The sequence below is a fragment of the Leptinotarsa decemlineata genome, unplaced genomic scaffold (assembly GCF_025532065.1).
Source record: "Leptinotarsa decemlineata unplaced genomic scaffold, Ldec_3_MD MMD2_P_RNA_scaffold_2, whole genome shotgun sequence".
Classification (NCBI taxonomy): domain Eukaryota; kingdom Metazoa; phylum Arthropoda; class Insecta; order Coleoptera; family Chrysomelidae; genus Leptinotarsa; species Leptinotarsa decemlineata.
The window spans coordinates 7,351,941-7,378,763 of NW_027412529.1; the positions used below are offsets into that span (position 1 = coordinate 7,351,941).

At 35.7% G+C, this 26,823-nt stretch overlaps 1 protein-coding gene across 1 annotated transcript in view; it reads left to right on the plus strand.

The window, feature by feature from the left end:
- Positions 1 to 2,137: 2,137 nt before the first annotated feature.
- Positions 2,138 to 26,823, plus strand: part of LOC111511250 (neuropeptide CCHamide-1 receptor) — a 269,279-nt gene continuing 244,593 nt past the window's right edge. Inside the window, exon 1 of the mRNA XM_074182600.1 lies at positions 2,138 to 2,380. The gene's annotated coding sequence lies outside the window, so the exon portion shown is untranslated. The remainder of the gene's footprint in view (positions 2,381 to 26,823) is intronic.

Here is a 26,823-nt window from a genome sequence, read left to right on the forward strand (position 1 = left end):
TATTATTATAAGAAAGTATTATAATAAATAGAATTTTTTTTTATGTTTTTATAATTTTTTTCTGCTTCAGAAAAAAAATATAACGTTGGTCAATATTTGTTCATAACAAATTGTTAAGAAAATAGTTTTGAAAGCTGAATTATATCTCAACTGATCATTTAAACAATCGAAATATAACAAAATCGATTTTAAACAATTAAAATCGAAATAAGGATTTCTTTTGAATCATAATCATCTCTAGACAACAAAATAGCAAAAACATTTTTCAAAAATATTCAATTTCTCTGTTTGTTTAAAACAATTCAATAAACAAATTACGTAAAAAATTCATATCCTATGTTAATAACTGCAATTTTATAATGTGAAAACAAACATAGCTGAATATCAATTGAAAAAAAATTTATTAACAATTTTTAGATATTTCATGTTGCAATAGTTATAAAAAATCATGATTAACAAATTATTACATTTTTTTTATCCCATTATTTATGCCAACGGAGATTGGGAAAACATTTGTTAGTAAACAATTGAATAAATTTCTGAAAAATGGTGATGAAACTTTTTTTTCTACGGGACTCGATTCATTCAAGTGTTAAGAAGATACAAGATTTTTTGAAATTTTTAAAATGACATTTTATTTTGTAAAAAAAATATTTCTTTCGATAAACTATCTTTAGCGGCAGCGCGCGCATGCCGTAACAGCCGCGCGGAACCCTATTTTCAAAGTCGAATTGAAATTATAAATAATGGAGATAGAGTTTCGGTAGTTGAGACTTTTTTATCGGAATATTTCTCCTCTTCAACGATATTTTTTCAAAATTGCTCATATATCAATATTTTTCGAGTCATTAACGAAAAACTAAATACCATTTTTTTAAATCTTATTTTGTTAATAACAATTGAAATTTTTCACCTGTACCAAAATCCTTCAAAACGTTTTTCTAGAGGTGATTCCAATTCGAATGAGCTATCGCTCATATTTTTAGGACCTTTTTCTCTATTCTTCATGTTTTTGAACTTGTTGATTAGACTATTATTAGCTTGTATGAACCTGAGGATGGGGAACGAATAGTTCCAATGAATTCGACACTTCTCATTTCACACAACGTATTCAATATCCCCCAAAGCGTAGGGTGACACCGGTGCCTCATCAATTCCGTAAGAGTGCTGTAGATGGTGATATAGCACTCTTAGGGCTGCGTCATGTCGATGGATATCGGCCGAGACCGCATATGCTGGACCTATGATAGCAAGTGCATTAGGGTCTCGGACGCCTCGCGACAGGCCCTGCACCTTGTGTCAGGAACGTCTATACCCATAACGTGACTGCTGTAGACAAAGGTATTGAAGACACCTTCCTAATATACCATGATAAACCCCTCAGTTACTGACTTCAGTCCACTCGACTTGAGTCGAGTTGAAATTAATCGAGCCCCAGGCACATTGATGTTTGGGTCGGATCTTTCCTGCACTGATGAGAGGTAATACCTCGACCCCAGTCTGAAGGTGTTCTACTCGATTGATTTCAGTATGGTTCAGCTGCTGGATCAACGAAAAACATCTGTGAGACCAACCTTTGTGAGGTATCTTGCACAAGTGTCGGTCGGATATAATTCAATATCCAGCGTGGTACTAGCCGGAAAAGTTATTGTTTTCTGATAGGCATTTACCAGAACCTACGGTATAGGTAGTTGGGAGAGAGATTTTATTTTGAAATATTTATTTTCTAGTATCATATGAAGACTACTGATTACTGCTTTCACAAATAACATAAAATTTGCATTATTCGAAGCGGTGGAAAATTTTGGACAAACAACACCCGATGAACTCTGTTCACTATCAAGACTAGCAAGTGAACTTTCACTTTTACATGGATGTATACATTATAACTTCAGAAAAATAAAAATTGTGTTACATTATATTCAGAAGTTCAATGAGACTTTTAAATGCCATTCGAAGTATAGGCTGAGTGTCGATTTGACATTGAAGATACCTACACTTCATTACTTGTTGCGAAATATATAGTGAGTCACAAAACTGTGTTTTGAGAGTAGGCGCTTCCGATCGTCGCAACTCCCTGGAAGTTGAGACTGCTCAAAACGCGAGTGGCTGAAACTTTCAGTGCGTCTTCTTCACTCCTATGATAAAGTTCACTCCAACCTCAGCTGAAAGTTGCGCTGCGGCTCGAAAGTTTGCCAATTTGTTATCCGTTAATTCACACGTCCATGTTAATTGTCGTCATTTGAAGCGGTTCAAAAATTTGTGAATGATTAGTTAGAAGTTTTATGGTTTTGGAAGGGGGTTGTTCACATTTGAGTAGTTGTTGAGCGATCAGAACTTTGGTGTTATTGGAAGTGGGTGTTTTGGGTTATTTTGTCTGGTGAGTTTTTGTGGAATGATATATGTATTTTGATAAAAAAAAGAGTTGAACTGATTTTGGTGATTTAGAGTCATGAATAGAAAGATTTCAAACATGAATGATTTTTTATGTTTTTTTTATGAATACTATGTTACTTGTGAATCTTTCCTGAGTTTCACATATATAAGATACGACAATAATTTATTGTTTGTTTGAAGGTGATTGACAATGTTTCGTGATGAATTTCACTAGTTCGGACTTCCATTGTCTACTATATAAAATGATTTGAAATCCCTGAAACAAGTAAAAAAGAATAATTAAAAAAGAATAGTTGAAAATAACAATTATATTAAGCAACAATAAACCTGAAATGAAATGATAGTGAAATAACCTACAAGTAAAAATATAATAATTGAATAAATAAAAATTAAAGGAATGAAAAAAGAAAATATTAAAAAAATAAAAAGTGTAGAGATTCCAAATCACGTTAGTTCACGACGTTTCGATTGTTGGTATCTACAATCGTCTTCGGGTGATGACTGGACTGATTCCTCCGAGAGATGACTATTTTATAGGTCGTTGAAGGAAGATCAGGAAGATCAACTAATTAGTTTCGACGTGGAAAGCCTTTACACCAACGTTCCGGTCGAAGAAGCACTCCAAATCATATAGAGAAAGCTATCCGAAGACGGGAACCTGAAAGAGAGAACGAATCTACCTATAGAAGTAATTATGGAATTACTAGGATGCTGTGTACGAAACTGTTATTTCCAATTGAAGGACGAATTCTTTACACAAGATGAGGGACTGCCAATGGGATCGCCACTTTCACCAGTCATAGCCAACATATATATGGAGTGGTTTGAAACTCTGGCCATTGAAGAAGCCCACAAGAAACCTCGAGTCTGGTTGAGATATGTCGATGACACCTTCATAATATGGAACCATGGGAATACTGAACTAGACGCCTTTCTGAAACACATCAACAGCGTGAGACCTTCCATCACTTTCACAATGGAGAAGGAAATCCACAATGAATTGCCATTCTTAGACGTTTTGGTGGAGAGGACCGACATTAAGTGGGAAACATCTGTATACCGAAAACCCACTCATACGGGACAGTATCTGAACCACGAATCCAACCACCATCAATCGACAAAAAGAGGAATCATCAAGACTCTATTAGACCGTGCTTTTGGGCTTTGTAATACAAAGGAAGGTCTCGAGAAGGAACTAGACATCATCAAAAATGATCTTCAGCGGAATGGATACTCCAAAGCGATGGTAGAAAAGACTTTGGCTAAAAGACAGCAGGAGCCTCGCAAGGAAGAGAAGCCGTCACAACCAGTGCTTGCACTTCCCTACATCAGAGGATTATCGGAGAGGATAAGAAGAATTGGTTCCAAGTACAACATTAGAACCTGTTTCAGATCCGGTAACACTATCCGTAGCAGCCTCACGAAAACCAGGCCCCCAAACGCGGACTGCGATTCCAAGAATTGCATTTACCGGATACCCTGTGAGTCCGGAAAATCTTATATTGGTGAAACTAAGAGGCCATTGGATGTTCGCATTGCCGAGCACAAGAAGCACACACAGCGAGGAGAAACCAGCAAATAAGGAATAGCAGACCATGTTTGGACCCATCAACACAACATCGAGTGGTCCCAAGCTGAGATCTTGCACAGAGAGGAACATTGGTTCAGGAGAAAATTTAAGGAAGCCGCATACATGTACAACGTATTCAGCCAGGCCAGCGTAGATATACGAAACATATGGAAACCCATCATCAAACGAAAAATAACCAACTCCCGCAAAACGGTCATCTCTCACGGAATCAGTGAAGCGAAAAATGGAAAGTAGAGAAAGTGAAAGTATTTCAACGACCTATAAAATAGTCATCTCTTGGAGGAATCAGTCCAGTCATCACCCGAAGACGATTGTAGATACCAACAATCGAAACGTCGTGAACTAACGTGACTTGGAATCTCTACCCTTTTTATTTTCTATTATTTTCTTTTTTCAATCCTTTAATTTTTATTTATTCAGTTATTATATTTTTACTTGTAGGTTATTTCACTATCATTTCATTTCAGGTTTATTGTTGCTTAATATAATTCTTATTTTCAACTATTCTTTTTTAATTATTCTTTTTTACTTGTTTCAGGGATTTCAAATCATTTTATATAGTAGACAATGGAAGTCCGAACTAGTGAAATAATTTATTGGTCTTCATAATACAATAGTACATAAATTGAAGAGCCAACAAACGTAGTATATTTTGACACGTCAAACAAAAAATTTACACACTATTTGAATTCACATTTAAAATATAAAAAAAAACTAGCTACAAAGGTGCCATTTCATTAAACAGTTAAATTTTTCAAACTGCGCCTAAAACATCATATATTTTGTAAAATGCTTGGCTCACAAGTGCCAGCTTCACCTCAAATTAAAGTTTTTTAATTGAAAAGTTTTTTGTAGAAGAGTATTATATATTTTGCCGTAAAATGGTTTCGATTGTTTTTCAGTATTCACCAAATTTAATTTAGCTGTTCTAATAATCTCTTTGCCTTTGGTATTGTAGTGTATTTGTCTTCATTTTTATGAACGTATAATATAGCTCCAAGTATATATAAACATGGGACAGTGAGAATCTCTAGATCAATGAAAAAAGGTTTTGCATCATCACCTAATTATTTTTTTCTGAGATATTAAAACTTCATTTGCTGTTGTTACTGAACCCCAAAGTAATATTCCATACTGCAAGTGAGCCTGTATTATACCAAAATACGCAATTTCGAGAACATTTCTGCTTACTACACTCCTCATTGTCCTCAGGGCGAAACGGCCTTTGGAGAGTTTTTTATTAATATCAATGATATGTGTTTTCCAGTTTTGATTGCTGTCTATATGAAATCGTAGTAGGCGCACACTATTGCAATTTTAATTTTAAGTTTTTTTGTTAAAATCTATTTTTTATTTTTTATTTCTGTTCAAACTCCACACATTGGAATTGAAATATTGTTCACATTTTTCTCGTGTTTCTTTTGTTATTTCTTCTAATATACTAGGATTTCTTGATGTAAGTATAAATGAGGAATCATCTGCATGAAGAAATGTGTCCGCAATGTCTACATATGATAGAAAATCATTTATATACAAAATAAACAGAAGAGGACCTAACACGGGTTCTTGAGGAACTCCATGATAAATTTTTTGAATGTCAGATGTCATGTTGTTATGAATAATATATTGTCTTCTTCCGGTTAGGAAAGTTCGCAACAGTTTTAACGCTGAACCCCTCATTTCATATTTTTCCAGCTTATTTAGAATGTCGTGGCTTACACTATCAGAAGCTTCTGACAAATCACGTAACACAGCCCTGGTTAATATTCCTGTGTCTTTGTTTTTTGCTATAGCATGAATAATGTCCGTTACTGCTTGAGTAGATGAGTGTAACTTTCTGAAACCATACTGTCTCTCCTTGATATATCCTCTGTTTAATTACATGTCATGAAATTTTCTCAGTTAGTTGTTCGCTCCAACTTAGGAAGAGGAATGAAATACTCTGAAAGAATTCCGATTTTCAATTATGGAATATCATTTACTTTAGGTCGATGATGGCCACTATCTTGCACTGATGAGTGGCTAATGAGCCCGAAACCGGTCTGCAAGTGTGCCCATTCCAAAATTGGAGGTCGACTCTTTCAGTTGCATTGCCAATTGCATATGCAGGAAATTTTCTGTGAAGAATCCTGCCCTGACGCCTGTCGGATATAATCCAACGCCCTTCGTGGTATTAGCCAGGGGAGTAGTTGTTTTCTGATAGGCGTCAGTCCATTCAACCTACTGTGTAGGTATATTCGACACTGGCTTGAACGTTCAAAGTTCATTTCTTCAGATCAGTTGAATCATATTGAAATTACGTGTTTGATCGTGTGGTGAGTTTCTTGTATATAGAATGAAAAAAATTACTTTTGTCTATTTAAACGTGAATTACAATATTTCAACAAGAATTTCATTAGTCCCTAAAATAACCAATACGAATTGGAAATTGAAAAGAATAGCTGAAAGAAACAACTATATTAATTGAAAAACAGTAAAATGAAATACAAGTGAAAAATAGGACGATTAAACGAAAAATAAAAATTTAAAATTGATAGATTCCAAACCAAGTTACATCACGGCGTTTCGATTGTTAGTATCCACAATCGTCTTCGAGTGATGAATCATCATTCTAACAATCGAAACGTCGTGGAATCTCTTAATTTTTTTATTTTTACTTTTTGTTCGGTGGTTCTGTTTTTCACTTGTATTTTATTTCACTGTAATTTTATTTCAGGATTTTTTTGTTTAATATAATTGCTTCTTTCAGCTATTCTTTTCAATTTTCAATTTATATTGGTTCTTTTAGAGATTTCAAATCATTTTATATATTATTAGACAATGGAAGTCTAAACCAATGAAATTCAACTTTGTCTAATTTCTACTAAGTTCATCATTTGTTACGACCGGTGTCAGATTATTAGACCATTTTCAAATAACTGATAAACCAAAACCGGTCGTAATAGTAGGAATTATATATGAATTTCTTCAAAATAAATAGGTCTCGATCGAACAAGTTTTTTGTAGTTTTGGTGTAGAAAAGAATAACAAAACAAATATTGATAATTTGAAGTCATGAAGATTTTACACATAAATGACTTTTTTTTTTAATTATGAATTTTAGAAACGCTCCTAAGTTTTATATATATCATATTATGAGAATTATAAAATTTGAAACCTCAAACCCGCAAATGAATATCAAGGTATTCAGATATCAAAATTACACAGAATTTAAAGTATTTATGTTGGAGTGAGGCATCAATTTGTGTGTCATTTTGAAAATCTTTCAAAAGTTTCAGGTGAAGAAGTGAGTCGAAATGGTACAATATATTTATGTTGTGGTATTGGCCGCGGTGGTAGTGCGCCCGACTCACGATCGGAAGACCGTGGGTTCGATTCCTGCCTCGACCAGATATTTTTCTCGAAAGAATTTATCTGGTTGAAGCTGGGATGATTCTGCAACCGTGTAAGGAATCACACGTTGAAAGGTGAGATCTCGTTAGTCCTTAGCTCGCACAAGTTTCTCAACTTCTGAGAGTTGTCGTTCCTATGGGGGCGACAGCTGATTAACGGAAAAACAGATTTTATGCAGATTTATGAAAATAAATATATATATATATATATATATATATATATATATATATATTTATATATAACCCCTTCAATTCAAATAAGATTCCTCTCGGCTGGGATTGAATTAAATAGGTGAATGAATATCATTACGATGTCATCGATGACATAAGCAGATCAAGCTTATTCCGTGACATTAAAAAATCGTAATTCATGAATGAATATTCATATAATAATAAAATCATAATTGAATCAAATCAATAAAATACTTATTTGAAATTAACAAAAAATAAATAATAATTGCACAAAGAAACTTTCCCTCGGTTATCTTAAAGGTGCGATTTTGTTCCATCCTTTACATAAAAGAGGACGTATGCTTCTTCACTCACAAGCGACTTTGGTGAAATTGGTGACACGTGTGAATCGTTGTATTTGTGCCACGCGCCAGTATACGGGTGTCTGCAGTATGCTGTATAATGTCCTCTGTTAGTAGTCCCACTGTGATTTAAAAGTGCATATAGATTATAACAAGTAGCCACATTTTCTGCTGCAAAATTGTCCATATCCAATCCTTCTAGAGGAAATTCGATGACATCATTCAATTTGCCTCTATTTTCCGTTGGAGAGAATCTTTTTAAATGTATTACTAAAATATAGGGAAACTTGTGGATGGATAAGGACTTTGTGCATTTTCTCCTTTTGTTGCATTTCGAACACGTCGGTTTTTCATTTCCATCCAAAGTTTCTTCTCTTGTAAAATAATCCAAGCATTGCCACAAACTCAATTGGTCGGTTCTTTGTGGTATGGAGAGAGACAAATCCCAGAAAGGATCAAATGTTACTGAAGAGTATTCACAGTGTGTGCATTTCATCGTGGATTTCAATTGGCCAACGAAATTATCTACAATCTTAGAGTTATGCATCCTCAAATATGTGAGCCATGACTCTTGTGCATTTCCGCTGTCGCTCAATTCTTCGTCAATCTCCGTTAAGATTGGTTTAGGTTTCTCATTAATTATATTAACATCTTCATGTAATCCTTCCAAAAAATGACGGAGAAATTCCTGGACGTCTTGATGAGAATTACCCATGAATCGAGGAGCAAAACTTTGAATCTGATTTTTTAAGGAGGCTGTATTTACTACTTTATCAAATGAATCTTCCGACCACAACTCCTTGATGACTTCTGCAAACGATTTGATTAAAGCACCCTTCAAACTAGAAATACTAGTATTGATATGATATGATATGAATTGTGTGTATTTTCTATAATGTTATCCAATTTGGTACAGAAGAGCCTTGGGGCAAGTGTCTAAAGGCGAAACATCGGTGTATACCAGTGAGGGTGACAGTGTTCCATGTAAGTGCAATTCATTATCATTCATTCAAAGTAGAACTCATGTGAATGATATCTGATTTTTATTCCACAACGAATGTTTGAAATACAAACTGAGTAGAGAAAAGTATCTTCTGTATAATTCAGTGTTCATATAGAAGTATTTGTTTCGAAAGAAATTTTTTTTTCGTGTAATTCAATGTTTATATGAAAGTAGCTGTTTCAGGAGGACTTTCTTTCACTTTGTATCTGAAGGTTACTTCTTTGCATGATCTACACATCCATGTATAGAGTTACTTATTTTCAAATTGATTACTTCCTTCCTTTCATTGGAAGATTCCCTCATCCCTTTTTTTGTATCAAGATGGAGTAGTAGAAAGCCAAAAATTTCTTTCTCAAAAATAGATTACATGTTTTTGAAATGTTTTGACCTCGCACACATTTCTGCGGAAAAAATTATATGAAATAGATCACCAAAGACCCGTCACCAGATACCAACTGTAAATAGTGACCATGAAAGCATTATGATAGTAGCGGAGAACGTATTCTTTTTGAAACAAAAAATAATACAATTATTCATCAGCTTCACAGAATGGTGCCATAATAATCATCGAATTAATGATATGACTGAAGCAGTTTCGATTATATTCATCAGAAGGTTTGATACATTAAAGTATTCGAATCTCAATACAAATTCAGTTTCACCAACAAGTTATTATTTTCTTTGCAATAAGTCCAATAGAACGTTCTATGCAGTGATGACTCTTAGAAAAATCGTCAATCGAGGAAATCTACTGGATTTGCATATTCAATTCTGTGCATGACTGTAGAACTGTAGAACTAGTGGGGGTTTTTGTTATTAAAAAAATGTTCATGAGATTTTTCTTCGAGGCCAAAAAACAAGCACTATAGAAAAATTATCAAGGCGCTCTGAGAGCGGTGCCTCTGCGGGAGTATCGATTCATGTAGGATTTGAATCGCTGGACATGAAATTCATTTGGAGAAACAATATCAGGAAGTTCATTTCACAAAAAAGCAGTTCTCAGAATCAAAGAGTTCTTGAATCACTTTAACAACTTCCGTGTAAGTATCTATAAGAGAGAGACAAATCCCTAATATTTCTTCGATGTTGCAGACTATTAAGGTTGCAAGTGATTTGTGTTTCAATCAGGCAGATGGCTTTTTCTGGATGGAATCCAGCAGCTTCAGGGTATGCTTAGGGTCGGAGCCCCATACATGTGAACAATACTCCAAAGAAAGTCATCAAAAGTTGCTGAGGTTTGTATAGTTTTCTGTATCTTCTGAAACTAGAATTCAAAATATAATTACTCTTGTAGAAACATTTTGAAGGTATCTTGTATCTTCTGTCATAAACTGATCTCACATCTACTTGGGTTTGTTCTCTCTTTCTCTCTGGGTTTATTGGACGTTGCTTCCTCTCGTCGCATTTGTCCATTCTCGTCCTATCAAAAGACAGGAGCCTCGTCGGGGGTGCGCAGCGGTATTTCTCGAAACAATGCTGCCACCCCATTCGTTATCGAACACTTTTTATTATAAAAATAATATTTTTTGTTGAGTCGCCACCTGCTCGGGAGACTTTTTGACTTTTTACACATATTTAACATATAATACGATTGATACAATCCAGTCCCCACGAGGACATCCAGTCCATCCCGGCCTCTAACCGGCGTGAATGAGTGCTGTATAGCTTGTCGCCCACTTGTCCGGCACAGCACGGTATAGCGCTGTCGGTCTCCTGATGGTGACGGGTAGATGCATCGCCCACTTGTCCAGCTACAACCAGCATACTGAAGGTGCTGTTTGTTCGATTTCAAGGGAATTTCACTTGACATCGAGCGATGACAAAAACATGTCTATCACTAGCAGTTCTGACGAAAAAGTCGTCATTGTAGTGGCCGCATTATTGAATGTAGAAGAAAATAGTCACAAAAAAGGATTTGTGGGTCCATCCCATTAATCAAAAGAGGGCAAATCGGGAAGAGTTCCATCATCTTTTTAACGATCTGAAAGAAGACGAGGAGAAATTTTTTCAGTATTTCCGAATAACTCCAGGCAAATTTTCAGAACTTTTAGATTTTCTAGAGCCTGCCTTAACAAGCAATTGAATTTTTCCTCGTCCGTTTTCATAGGTACCGTCTGACACTGTGCTGTCAACTGATGGAATAGCAAAACAGAAATACAGAAACTCCCTCAGGCACTTTTGGACAAGTTGATGCTGGCAAGCGCTGGCCGGCAATGCGCTAACTTTATTTGCCGGTCAGGATCGGAGAGCAGGAATCCCTTCGGCGGCGGACGCTCTAACGCTAGTTGCACACACACCGATTTCGGACGGCCAGTATAAAATCGACCGATATTTTATTGGTAGCGGGTGCTTGCACACTCACCGGATTCTTATCGGTCAAACAATCAGTTGCTTTGTTGTCGTAATTAGCACGCACTACCAAAACGAAGTTAATGCGTAGTAACTACAATTTCACCGAGCATTCGACACTGGAACGGTCGGTAAAAAACCGGTGAGTATGCAAGAGTGTATTTAATCATGTACGTCACTACTTCCCGGTACTGCCGGCGATACAGTGGCAGTGGACGGCTGCTCACCGGTATTTTACCGGCGACGATCACGCCGGTCGGCGTGTGTGCAAGGTCCCGTTCCCACATGTGGTTCACTATTGGAATTTGGACGACCAGTACAAAGTCGGCCGTCCAAAATCGGTGTGTGTGCAACTAGCGTTACGTTAGTGCAACTGTGTGCAACTAGCGTTACGCTAGTTGCACTAACGTTACGCTAGTTGCACACACACCGATTTTGGACGGCCAGTATAAAATCGGCCGATATTTTATTGGTAGCGGGTGCTTTGCACACTCACCGGATTTTTATCGGTCAAACAATCAGTTGCTTTGTTGTCGTAATTAGCACGCACTACCAAAACGAAGTTAATGCGTAGTAACTACAATTTCACCGAGCATTCGACACTGGAACGGTCGGTAAAAAACCGGTGATTATGCAAGAGTGTATTTAATCATGTACGTCACTACTTCCCGGTACTGCCGGCGATACAGTGGCAGTGGACGGCTGCTCACCGGTATTTTACCGGCGACGATCACGCCGGTTGGCGTGTGTGCAAGGTCCCGTTCCCACATGTGGTTCACTATTGGAATTTGGACGACCAGTACAAAGTCGGCCGTCCAAAATCGGTGTGTGTGCAACTAGCGTTACGTTAGTGCAACTGTGTGCAACTAGCGTTACGCTAGTTGCACTAACGTTACGCTAGTTGCACACACACCGATTTTGGACGGCCAGTATAAAATCGGCCGATATTTTATTAGTAGCGGGTGCTTGCACACTCACCGGATTCGGTCAAACAATCAGTTGCTTTGTTGTCGTAATTAGCACGCACTACCAAAACGAAGTTGATGCGTAGTAACTACAATTTCACCGAGCATTCGAGACTGGAATGGTCGGTAAAAAACCGGTGAGTATGCAAGAGTGGCAGTGGCAGTGGACGGCTGGTCACCGGTATTTTGCCGGTGACGATCACCGGTCGACGTGTGTGCAAGGTCCCGTTCCCACATGTGGTTCACTATTGGAATTTGGACGACCAGTACAAAGTGGGCCGTCCAAAATTGGTGTGTGTGCAACTAGCGTTAGCTGTGCCGTACCGGGCTAGTGGTCGGTTGTCTATTCATTTTCATCGTTTCAATTCTATCCGAATTTTGACAGGCCGTGCTGTGCTGTGCCAGACAAGTGGGCGACAAGCTTTACTCTCTAACACTTAAGGTAAGTAGACTAATATTTGTTAGTTATTTTTTAGGTAATTCACCCATGATAGAACTCTCAAAATCAAAGAGAAGATAAATTACATATTTAAATTCAATATAAAAATGCTAAATTTTGTCAAATCTATTATAAGTTGTTATTCTCAGGTCTTTAAAAAACAGTTGCTTCTGGGCCTAATTAGGAACACTATGTTCTTTATAAGGCCCATACTATGTACCTAATAAGGCCCTCTTTTGAAATACCACAATTAATCAAATCAAGGGTGATAGCAGGTAACACATTTATTTTATAACGAATAATAATAGTTATTGTGAACAGTCTGGACATATGAAAATTATGTCTTTATCATCTGCCGAAAGTCCTACACACTCTTCATGAATATATTGTTTACAGTTGTCGCAAAGTCTCATATCCTCAACAGCATCCTCTTTGCAGGCAAAACAATACCAACTTTTTTTTTAAGTTGTTTTTTAAGAGTTTTTCCATTTGCCAGGTTTTTCCTTTTTCTTGGTTGGTTTTTAGGGCCATTTAAACTAGCTTCATCAAACAATGATTTTGTGACTTCTTGTGCTCGATAATTAAGGGATTTCTTTCTAGCACACTGTTTTTTTCTAGTTTCTAATTCTGGTGTAACTAACACTTCATTGAAACTTACTGACATTACATTGTCCTCCTCTGAGCTGTCATGTACTGAAAATTCATTGTCAGAACTGTCAAAACTCTCAGAGCTATCTTCAGTTTTTTTTCTCTTTCGAGTTTTTCTTTCCTTTTTTCTATCCGGAATGGAGCTGCCACTAGGGATATTTGTTGCGGATGTCGAAGATGATGGAATAGTTGAATCTTCTGAATCTAATTTATTTCCTGTCATTTCTGATGGGGTAAAAGCAATGTCAGGAATGATATTTGGATCATACGAGTATATTCCTGTTGCACGAAAACCTGAAATAACATTCGATGGTGCAGTTGCTTTTGGCCACACTTTTGAGAAAATGAGGCCAAACGAAAATTTATTGATTGTTCGTTCTGGTTTATTTGTCCAGTATGTGATGTCTTCGTCATCCCAGTAAGATTCGAAAGTTTCAAACACCGCCATATCCATAGGTTGTAATTCATGTTTGCAATTACTTGACAGGCAGAAGAGCGAAATTTCGTGGGACTCGGCTGCATCGACAATACCTACATCCAAATGAGATGATGCTCCATCAAAAATTGGCAGTACTCTTCCTTCTGGTTTGTACTTAGCAAAATGATGTACCCACTTAATAAAAGTTGGAGTAGTCATACTTCCTTTCTCTGTCATCTCAATAACTGTCCCAGCAGGTAGATTGTAGCGCCATTCATTCTTCTTTCTTTTTCCTTTGAACAATATCATAGCTGGAATCATTTGTCCTATAGCATTTCCACAACTGACAATTGACACATCCTCAGCATGTTCTTGAGAAATTAAATAAACTCATTTGACACCTTTACGAGCATAAACCTGTTGTGATTTATGAAGATTTAGGCGGCAACCTTTCTCATCAATATTAAAAATGCGTTGAGGGCTTTGCAGGATAACAAGCTTCAACATAACTTCTCGTAGCTTTTCAAAATAGTCATTGACTATGAAATTGTTCAATTTGGTGGCTCTAGCTGGATTCATGAATTGCGATTTTCTTTTAGCAACTTCTGAATGCCGACCTAGAAAAAGTTTGAGCCATTTTCGACCAGCTATATGTTCTTATCGGTAAAAGGTGCAGGTATTTCGTTCCGTTGGCAATATTCATGGACAGAACGCCTTATCACTGTAGATGTTAAGGGCATTCCAACATCAGCTAGCCTGAAAATTCTTTCACATGACTCAGACTCTTGTTAAAGTGTTAAACATGAAGGACGGCCAAGTTTCGTTTCCACTGAGCAAATGATTTCTTAGTGTTCGACGGGCAATAAAGACACCGTAAGGAAACACCTGAATGCTATCACCAGTAATGCTACAGGATCGGATCTAATATCTCTACGAATGTTGCGTTATGTAGAAACTAAACTTATTGACCATAATACTTATATTATCAATTTATCTATCTCTACTTGTACCTTCCCTGCGGCTTGGAAGCGAGCTAACGTGATTCCCATACCAAAGCGTATTAATCCCACTGAATTCGGTCACCTCGGGCCAATAAGCATACTCCCGATTCTATCTAAGGTGTTTGAGCTAATCTTGAAAGATCAAATATATCATTTTGTTGAAACAAATAATATTATAACTTCGGTTCAATCTGGTTTCCGAAAATCTCATAGCACCACTACAGCTTTACTAAATATCACCGATGACATTCTCACTTCAATTGATGAAGGCCAACTAGTTTACCTGATTCTACTAGACTATAGTAAGGCGTTCGATACTACTGTGTGATAAACTTCTGTACTACTGTTTTTCTCAGGAAGCTTGTGGGCTTATTCGTAACTATTCATCGGAACGATGTCAGTCGGTAGTAGTAGGTTCATTAAAGTCAGATGCCCAAATAGTGAATTACGGAGTGCCTCATGGATCAAACTTGGAACCTATTCTTTTTTCCATCTATATCTCGGATTTTCATGAGTGTCTGAAGTATTGTACTATCCACCACTATGCCGATGATACTCAATTATACCTAGACTTTACGAGCAATTCAATCCTTTCAGCGACTTCTCAAATTGAAGAAGACCAAACATCTTTATACAATATCTCAACCCCACATAATCTCACACTCAACCCTTCGAAATCAGTAGCTATGCTTCTCGGAACGAAATCAAAACGTGAACAGCTAACACAAAATTTTCAAATCAGGTCAGCAGGTATGCCGTTAACCTTTGTAATTGAAATCAAAAACCTAGGTATTTGTTTTGATGTTGACCTAAGATTTACCAAGCACGTCAGCTATCTCTGTCAGAGCTCGTTCAATATTCTGAGACAGCTGTATCCTAGTCGTGATTTGCTATCTACTAAAATGAAACTTGAGTTGTGCGAATCGCTGGTGATATCTAAATTATCATATTGCGACAGTATTTATGGTCCAGCACTTCTACAGGCTGATGCAGCTAGACTACAAAAAATTCAAAATTCCTGTTTACGTTTTTCTCATGGAATACGTAAATTTGAACATATTAGTATGAAATTTAAAGAAACAGGATGGCTCAAATTAGATAACTGTCGAAAACTCCATTCACTTACCTTGATACACAAAGTTATAACGTCTGGCAAACCTACGTATCTCCTCAATAAACTTACTATGTTCAAAAACCTCAATAGGGTGAACACAAGGAAAAATAATATGCTAGTTATTCCCAAACACTCAACTGCACTGTACCAACGTTCTTTTTCATATTCTGCACCTAAATTCTATAACACTCTTCCCAAGGTGTTTTGGAACTTCTCTTTATACAATTTCAAGAAGAAATTGAAAATCTTACTTCAGTCACTTTAGATTTGCTTTTAAGACGGACCTGTATATGATTATTGTTTACGCTAGGGTTATAAATGAATATTAGTAAGTGTTTACTAAGGTGAAAATATTTTACAAGAATTTAGGCACATATTTATATTTAGAATTAAATTATTACTTTTTTTTATATTTAAATTATTATATAAAAATTTAATTTTTATTTGATATCTTCTTTTATATTTTATACTCACACGAGTTTAAATTGTTCTGGAAATAAGTATTTTTTTTGATTTTATATACGCTAATACTCAAATTTTACTTTTATATTTTTCTATGATTCACTTATATTTTTATAGTCTTCTATGATTCACCTATATATTTTTTTTTTCGCTAGGTTAAGTTGAAAAGCAGCCTAGGCTGATACTTCACCTTTTCATTGACCGTTAATTATTGTTCTAAATTTTTGTATTTCATTTTTTATATTATGTCCATGAATAAAGACGATCATAATTATTATTATTATTATTGATATTGAATTCTTTGGCGGCTGTTCATACTGACATCCCATTTTTGACTGCTTGCAAGGCCAAAGCCATTTGTTCTTCAGTCCATAAATGTCTGGGTATCTTAATCTCTCTGAAACAAAGTTTACCAACTTACAAAACGAATTAATGTAGTGGTCCTAACAAGGCCCATCCGTATTATTGCAGTGTTCTTAGTAAGGCCCACTTGGGCCTTATTAGCAACACTGTCAGTGGCCAATGTTTTTTGGACATTAGAATTATTTACGTTTCAATAAACCTAAGGTAATATATATACTATGAAAAAACAACAATCAAGTATACCAATGACATGCAGATTAAAAAAATATCGCACATATAAGCATATTATATTTGAATGGCATACTAACCTCAAAATTATATTAGATGTATAACCATGGAAGCACGTGAACGAATGTTCGTATAAAAGTCACGTTTTGTATCTCTGCTGAACTTAGTGTAAATATTTGCATCTAGATGGCTCTATTGGGTTTACACATTGTAGCATATTACGGTCATTTGCCAATAGTGGGGATTAAGCGGGTATGGTCCTTATTAGGAACCGGGCTTTATTTAGCGTACCTACCTTATAAGGTTTTTCACAAAAAATGTTTGTGTTGTCGGCACGTCGGTCCACCACCACATCTGAAACGAAACTTCATTTGGATATGTTACACTTCATTAGATTTCACGAAATATATGACAGTCCTTTCAGTCAAGATCATAAAACTTCTAACAGAAAATGCATTCTTATGGAATACAAAAAATTTCCAAGGTATACCAAAGAAATGGTTTTCCACTATGCACCAGAAAAAAATATTATTTCATCACAAAAAGTTCAAAAAACAATGGGAAAATATTCAATAGATAAATGAATGTTATAAACTCAACAAGTATTTGAGTTACAAGAAAAGTTATTTCTCTTCTTCATAATATAGGACGATAGATACTATTTTCATTATTTAAATATGTACTCGCCGATCTTTTGAATCCTTATATGCTCTGTATACATTTTCAATTTTCATATTGACCTGTCTCGTGTATATCTGAAAGGAGAAAATATATTTATATCAAAATATTTGTATAAAAAGCTTGGAGCGAAGCGAATTAGAGTTATTATTTTCGAATGGAATGTACATATTGCTTCACATATTCGAATTCCGTCAGGGAAATACCTCCGAAAAATATGATTGATATGGTAACGAGTGGATCGAAAGTTATTCCAAAAATTAGATTGAAGAGTTGATCCGATCAACCACCTTCCTTTTGTTCTGTTCTGTTGAGAGTATATTCCAGAAATTGATTCATTCAATTATCGAATTGTTGTATCAAACCTCTTTTTTCCAGTGCTGAATATGGGATATTGTGTGATTTTATTAGGAACTACAACTCCAGCAATAAAATTCCCTAGCAACAAGTTTCTTGGTAAATCCGAGTCAAATCGATATATATATATATATATATATATATATATATATATATATATATATATATATATATATATATATATATATATATATATATATATATATATATATATTCAAATAGAAGATACTTTCGTAATCACAATTCAATCACAATGCTTCAATAAAAGTTGCAAGCAAGCTGCTGAGAGATGCAAGAATCCCTGTACCGAAAATCGGCATATGAGGTTAGTTAACGTTAAATATAATGCTTTGCTGACGACAGTACACTTGTCTCGTCATTCCATTTGGATTTCAGGACATCGGCTACGGAGACACATCTTCACAGGCAGCAGGAGGTTGCATATCTTAATGAGGATCTAGAAGTGATTTCGAATTGGGGTGGAAGTAACCAGGTTCAATTCAATGCCAAAAAACCCAGGCATCGGTTTTCTCCGAAAAGATAAATGTCTCCGAACCGGATATAATAATATCAGGTCAAAAAATTCCACTTTCTGCTACGATAAGTTTGTTGTTTGTTTGTTCACTTCTAATGGGAAGCTTCTTCAGGGCCTATAATTTAATGATTTTTGAATATTTTCGCCTTTGAATAACATTACAAATCATACTTACAATAAAAATGAGTGAAAAACAATAAATTGAAGATATAAATTGACGCAAAAGTTAACATGTGTACGATTTTTTTTGTGGGTTTGACAAATGTCATACCTTCACATAAATGTCATTTTTCAATGGGTATGATGATTTGATATTTTACTGTAAAGAAAGTGTTATTGATTGATACATCTTTCATTATTATTATGTTTTTGATGTAGTTCTAGTAAATTACTATATATACTGCTGAGATTATCAATGTCAGTTTTTTTATTCATACAGTCAGAAGACTTAATAATTTCCACCATTTCAAGAAAAAGGCGTTTGGAAATATTTTTTTCTGTATGTTATATATTTGTTGTTGTTATATATTTGTTGTGTTTTGATTTGTACTTGTTCCTCGATAAGTGATTTATGACTGTTGAATTTATGGATGTTCAAGTTTTCCCAAATGTCCATGCGGTTTTCCTTGACTTGTTTTATGAGTTTTATGTTCTCTGGAGGGGGAAAATTATGATTGTTTTGTATGGCGTGTGTTGCAAGGTTTGATTTATATACTATTGGATTTATGTATGCCTTTTTGTGCTCATTGTACCTTTGGATCAGTTTTTTCTTGGTTTGGCCGATATAGAATTTGTTGCAGTCCGAGCATTGTATACTGTATATCCCGTTTTGGTCTTTGTCTTCTTCTTTTTCATAGTTGTTTATTTTTTGTGTTATCTTCGTGTTCGGCTTGTATGTGATGTTGATGTTCAGTGGTTTGAAGATGTTTGTTAGATTTTTGGTTTGGTGTCCTACGTACGTAAATGCTGTCCATCGTTGTGTTGTTTTGTCTGTTGGGGTGGCTTGATCCTTGTTCCGTATTTTTTGTTTGATTCTGTTTTCTAGTTTATCTATTGTCTTTTGGGTGTATCCGTTTTCGTTCGCGATTTGGTATATGACTTTCCGTTCTTTGTTTCGAGCTTCATTGCTGAGTGGTATCCTTAACATTCTATATATGAATGCGTTATAGGCAGCCATTTTGTGTGATGGTGGATGGTTTGAATTTGCGGGTATGGTGGAGCTTGTTTGTGTAGGTTTCCTGTATATTGCCATTTGAAATTGTGTTTTGTTGTGGTTATATCCTATGATTATGTCCAGGTAGTTAAGTTTTGAGTTGTGTTCTTCCTCAATGCTGAAACATAGTTTTGATTTATTTCGTTAATTTTTTTTTTATTTGTTCTATTCTTATTCCATTGTTTTGTGATATGTACAGTCCATCGTCAACGTATCTGAACCATTCTCCTTTTTCATCATGTGTTTTTATTATTGTTAAGATTTTCTCATCTATGGTTTGCAGGTATATTTCGGATATAATGCTAGATAGTGGGGATCCCATCGCTAGTCCATCTGTTTGTTTATAAATTTTCCCTTCAGATTCGAAATAATTTTGATTGAGTATTCTATGTTTTGGTGTTTTAGTTTCTCAGATATGATGTTTATACTTTCGTTGACTGGTATGTTAGAATACATATTTTTTATGTCGAACGAGAACAGTTCAGTGTTTGGACTGACATTTGTCGTAGAGATTCTTCTGTCTGTGAGTTCCATTGAAATGTTGATGCTGTGGTCGTTGTTCCTGCTGATTTTGTTTTTCAGTTCGTCGGCTATGATTTTTGAAATTTTGTATGAAGGTGCTTTGGTGAAATTGATAACCGGTCGTATAGGTTTATTTTACGTATGTATCTTTATCTGTGCGTTGAATTTTGGTGCTTTTGGGTTGTTGACTGTGTATCTGTTCAATGTTTTGTTGTTAAAGATCTGTTTGTTGGATTTTATTAGGCTATTAATTTGTCTTTCATATTTTGTGGTTGGATCGTGATTCATCGTGCTAAAATCGTTTTCCGTTATATATTCGTTCACTTTCATACTTAATTCCTGTTTTTCAATAATAACTGTGGCGTCACTTTTGTCGGCTTTAACTGCTGTGAGGTTGTTGGAGATCAACTTCTTTTTTATTGAATTGATGGCTTTCGTGATTGCTGGTTTCTCCGGAGTCTTTTCTGATTATTTGTTTCAGCGTGTTGATTGCTTCTGATCTGATTTCGTCTACTTTTGATGCTTCTACTTGGTAGAAGGTGTTATTTAGCTGCGTAAACGCAGCTATTCAGCTGCTATTTAGGTTGAACATGGTTGAACACGTATAAGATTATTTTAGTTTGACAAATATCATACCTTCACATAAATGTCATTTTCCAATGGGTATGATGATTTCATAATCTTTGACTTCAAGAAAGAGTTATTGATTTATACAATTTTCCTTGTAACAACTGTAACTTGGATTATATTGGAACAACATCTAGAATTCTTAATGATAATGTTCAGATAATGCTACAACTAATAGACGAAACTTTTTTGTTACGTCACATACCTACTGGTGTTCTTTCAATTCATAGTAGAAATTCTTGAATTCTCAGTTTCTATCATATTGTCTTCCAGGTTGCATGTTTCCATTGATCCAAATGACGTTAATTTGGAATAAAATAAACGGAGAATGGAATCAAACAGAAATTGAATTTCATCAGACATCTTCACAGAAAAGTAGGATTCAACCGTGAAGTGTATTTATCTAGAAACAAATTCAATAGTCTATAGAGAATTCAGTTTTTGTTTTCCTCCAGGATAATAATTCAAATGGGTGGTTCAGACGACTTCCGTAGCAATTTATCATACGCAATAACGTCGAAAGAGTAATTACGTTCTAGAAAAAAAAGGTTTTTGGCTTTCTACTTCTTCATCCTCAAACAAAAATGAGGGAAACTTCTGAAGGAAAGGAGAAAGCAAATACATGTGTTTTACCGCAAAATGATATCTTTTGAAGTTCCAACATACTCTAAAGAAAAAATTCAGTTACTTTGTCAAGCCCATGATGTAAATTGGAGACAGAAGAATCTAATTTCGATACTCTCTCACATAGAGTGCCGACGTCAATAGTCCCCTTCCCAACTTGTGTGAATGTTATAAAAATGGCTCAGGAACTTTTAAAACTGTTTCTTATTCTTTATAATCTTCAGTAAACTAAGATGCAATGCGAAGTTTTGTTCATTAGATTTCATCAAATTCGGAAACACATATATTGAAATACAGTTCTTACAAAAATCGATGAAAGAAACTAGATCCGTATGTAAAAAAATAAAGCTGTTGATTGAATCTACTGAACAAAATGTCGCATTGCAAATTGGTTCATATCAGATTACAATAAATATGAAATAGTATTGGAAATTTTTCTGTCCTTTTTTCTCTCATTAGAAAAAGGGGCGGTAGAGACAACAAAACGAAATTCCACAATTCTAGTTTTTGGCGAATATTTCAAAAACAGCCACTGATATCCTGACTCCTGAAAGAGATTACTGTAGTTCGCCAAAATAGAAAACTTTTGTCAGATTAACCGACCTCACAGGTCTCAGTCCGGCCGTACACGGACCACATATTTGCAGTTGAGGCAACCACAAAATTGCGGCCACGTTGACTGCACTTCGCAGTTGACACAACCACATATTTGTGGTCGACTTGCGGTCATATAAACCGCACTTGCAGTTGAAGCAACTGACGTCTATATTTTGTGGTGTCAGAGTTTAGAGCCAGTTTCAATATGAGTTTCGGAGAAGAAGCACTACTACTTCTTATTTTGAGGAGAAGGAAAAGACGTAGGAAGGTACGATCGTTTAAGGTACATTCACTTCTAGTTGCGCGACAACAGGAAGGAAATTTTTATATTTTGTTTGAAGGTGGTTGACAATGTTTCGTGGTGCATTTCATCAGTTCGGACTTACATTGTCTGATATGATATAAACTGATTTGAAATCCCTGACAGAATCTGTAGATAAATCAAAAAGATTAGGTTAAAAAACAATTTTATTAAGCAAAAAAGTGAAATTACAATGAAATAACATACACGCAACAACCGCTAAACTCCGCGAAAAAGACGAAAAAAAAGTTTGTGGTTCGTGTACGGCGGATGCCGCGATGACATGTCCGGGAAGATCAGTAGCAAGTTGATAGTAGACGCCCGTTTTGACATTTGTGAACGTCCTTGTAGTGTAGTACAGTATTTCTTATGGGCGGCTTGGGTTCGCTGGAACGCGACTGCAATTGTGTGGTCGATCCGACCGCAAAATGTGGCTCGTGTACGGGTGCTCTAAGCGAACTCACGCCGCCCATAAGAAATACTGTACTACACGTACACGGGCGTTCACAAAAGTCAAAAGGGGCGTCTGCAGTCAACTTGCTGCTGATCTCCGCCAATATGTCATCGCGGCATCTGCCGTACACTAACCACAAACCCAACCGCGTACACCGTCGTGTACTTTTTCTCATATTTTTCTCACAGCATTCAATTTTTGATGTCAGTTGCCTCAACTGCAAGTGCGGTTTATATGACCGCAAGTCGACCACAAAAATGTGGTTGGCTCAACCGCGAAGTACAGTCAACGTGGCCACAATGTTGTGGTTGCCTCAACTACAAATATGTGGTTCGTGTACGGCCGGACTTACTGAGATATCAATAGTGAGATCAGCTAACAGAAAAACCAATGGTAATTATTGATTTCACACCGGTAATGACCCGAAAAGAAGAAATAAAAGCATGAATGAACATCATTATACAGAACTGATAATCCTCGTACAAGTGTAACAGTCATACAGTGCTTTTCTTTGTTGTCCCTCACTTCTATTTTTTGAATGAATTAACTCAAAAAATTTAAATTTGAGATAATAAAATTATTGCATGAACACTTCATTTTGAAGTGAAATTGACAGATGATACATTCAAGATGGCGAGTGGGCGCCATCTGTCAAAAAAAAATTAAAAGGAAAGGGGGGTGATGTGATACATATTTTTGAGGCATCTGACAAATGCTTCACAACCATATTATATGATGTCAATATCTTCAGCTACTACAAAATGACAGAACTTTTAATAATTCTGATTAAATCTGTTTTTCCGTTAATCAGCTATCGCCTCCATACGAACGACAACTCTCAGAAGTTGAGAAACTTGTGCGAGCTAAGGACTAACGTGTGTTTCTAATACATTGGAATACATTGGAATTCAACTACATAATAGTTGAATTGAGTTTGAGGTCAGTTCAGACGATGGTCGAAATGGTTGCCTTGAACTTCTTAACATATGAACAACCTATCCGATATTTCACGCCGAACATTTTCGAACACAGTAACGTCAATATCTCTACAAATATTTATCATTCTTTGCCGTGTATCCAATATTGTTTCCTACACCTTTTGCTTCGAATAGCCCCATAAAGAGTACAAAAGTGTCAAATCTGGCGACCGGGATGGCCGTTCTGTAGGACCCAACGACCGGGAAAAGTAGTATCTAAATAGTTTCTTACTTGTCTGGAGTAATGTGGTGGTGCTCCATCTTGTTAGAGTACAATATCCATATCGTTTTCATTAGGATTCGCTTCGACGATTTCAGTGATGAGAGGGTCAACAGTAGTTTCCAGCATATTCAAATAGAGTTCCCCTGTTAAATTTTGATCAATATGGTTTCAGAATATTCCTGCCCAAACGTTAATTTTCTCTGGATATTGGGTTACTGTTTTCCGGAAAACGTGAGGGTTGGTATCACCCCAACAACAGCAATTTTGTCTCTGAACATTGCTGCTTGAAAAAAATGTACATTCGTCACAAAAGTCTCCACACAGTAGAAGGAGACACATCACAAACATTCACGACGGAATAAGTAGACTGTTCAGGATTTTCTATTATCTCACCAATTATTTGCACTTGCTGTTCTTCCGGAATAGACAGAAGACCTGGAGGTTTTCTGTTATGTACACTACCGGTAGTTGTGAATTTGGATACAAGTTTTCTCAAATATTTTCTACAGATAGGAAAATTCGGAAAACGTTCATTGAAAATCCTTTCCGTCTCGTGAAAGTTACGCGTCGCACCGTAAATGAAAATCTCTTCAATTTTTTTTTTCCAATAGACGAGAATGGGCCATTTCAGAGATTGATGACGTGGTACCTTTCTACTAGTGGAACCGAAAACTAAATGAGAACAATGATGAACAATGATGTTCATTGTCGTACTGACAAACTTAACAAACCTTATCGGGTTGTAGGAATGGTCATATGGTAGATACAAAGGAATATTTCTAGAAATATCGATATTAATGTGTTCATCTACAGGAAATTATTAAATGTTCCGCAATTTTGTAGAAGGTGAAGATATTGACTTCATATTCTAGGGTTGTGAAGTATTTGTCAGGAGCTTCGAAATGATTTGTCACAAGATCCCCCTCTCCATTAAATTTTTTCCCAGATGGCGTCCAATCGCCATCTTGAAAGTTTCATCTGTCAATTTCACTTCAAAATAAGGTATTTATCCATTCATTTCATTATACTAAATTTCAATTTTTTTATGTTTGTTTGAAGGTGATTGACAATGATTCATGATAAATTTCACTAGTTCGGACTTCCCTTGTCTAATATATAAAATCATTTGAAATCCCTAAAACAATAAAAAAAAATAATTGAAAATGAATAGCTGAAAATAACAATTATATTAAGCAAAAATAACCAGAAATGGAATAATAGTGAAATAAAATACAAGTAAAAAAAGAACGATTGAACAAAAAATGAAGAACTAAAAATAAAAAGTTAAGAGATTCCAAGCCACGTTAGTTCACGACGTTTCGATTGTTAGTATCTACAATCGTCTTCGGGTGATGACAGTCATGACCCAACTAGTGAAATTTTTTCAATTTTTTGAGTTGACCCGTTCAAAAAATGAAAGGGGGAGGACATTGAAGGAATGCACTGTATAGTATCCGAAAAAAGGAAGAAAGAAAGATATTAAGTAACATTAATTGTTTTTACGGGCTTTCGAAAAGCAGAAAAACAATTACCGAGTACTGCGGGTATGATTATTTTTTTGGAGGAATTGAATTACGTCATGTTTTCGATATCAGGTGGAAGTTTATTTTATGATTATTTAACCTATGAGAAGGATGACTTGTGTGTGTGTGTGTGTGTGTGTGTGTGTGGGATGATTGGCATTGTAATTATCCTTTTGCCACAGAGTGTTGGATATATGAAGTTAGTCATATAATTATTTTATTTTTTATGACAAACCTAAGAAGGATGACTTGTGAAGTAAGATTTGAGAGAGGGAATCAAAATTAGATTTTCATGTCTCAAATCTACATCATGAGCTCAACATCGTAACTGAATTTTTTCATGAGGGTATGATGGAACTGCAGAGGATATTATTTTATGATAAAACACATTTGATTGCTTTCTCCCTTCCTTCAGAATTGTCCCACATTTTTTGTATAAAGACAGAGAAGTAGAATCACATTACTATTTCAACGTTATTCCATCTGATAAAATATTCCAGAAGTCCTCTGAACCCACCCGTTATATCCAATTTGAAATATTATCCCGGAGGACAACAAAAAACTGAATACTCCACAGCAGAAAATTAAATTTGTTTTTAGATATGCACCCTTCACAGTCGAACCGTGGTTTTCCGTGAAAATGTCTAATAAGATATCAAAAGGAATTTGAGTAATCGAAATGCCTAACTGAACCAGTGTTAGAGGCAGGTATGTAATTGGGGTACGCCGAAGGCATTTAAGAACATAATTCACCCTCATGATGTGATATCTGTCGGTATTCAAAAGAGACAGTTCTTTGTAAGGATTACGAAATGTCAGCATAGAAAGAATTCAGTTTTTACGTGCGAGAAAATGATTCAAGTGTGGTGAACTCAGAAATCAAATAATAATGATGATAAAAATAATTGGAATAATAATGATGATAAAAATACATTTGTCCGGCTAATATTTCTGCCTTAGCGCGGTAAGCCATCATGGTTTTGGATATTCAAGAGTAGAAAGGGCATAATTTTACTAAGGACTCCAATAATCAGAACAACCATCTTGACAGAGGGGTTTGCGGAGTTCAAAGAGATAATCTCGATATTTTCACGAATCAGAGGACAGTTGTCCTGAAAATCTGGCGAAGAAAACTGTATTAGATAATTTAAGAAACATTTGCTACTGGAATAGCATTTTACAAGTATTGTTCATGACGAAGAATTTCAAGAACGAGTTTTTAACAATGAAAGAGAACGAGAATGTTTCCTACTCATTCACCAAACTCAAACAATTGTTCATGCAGTTGC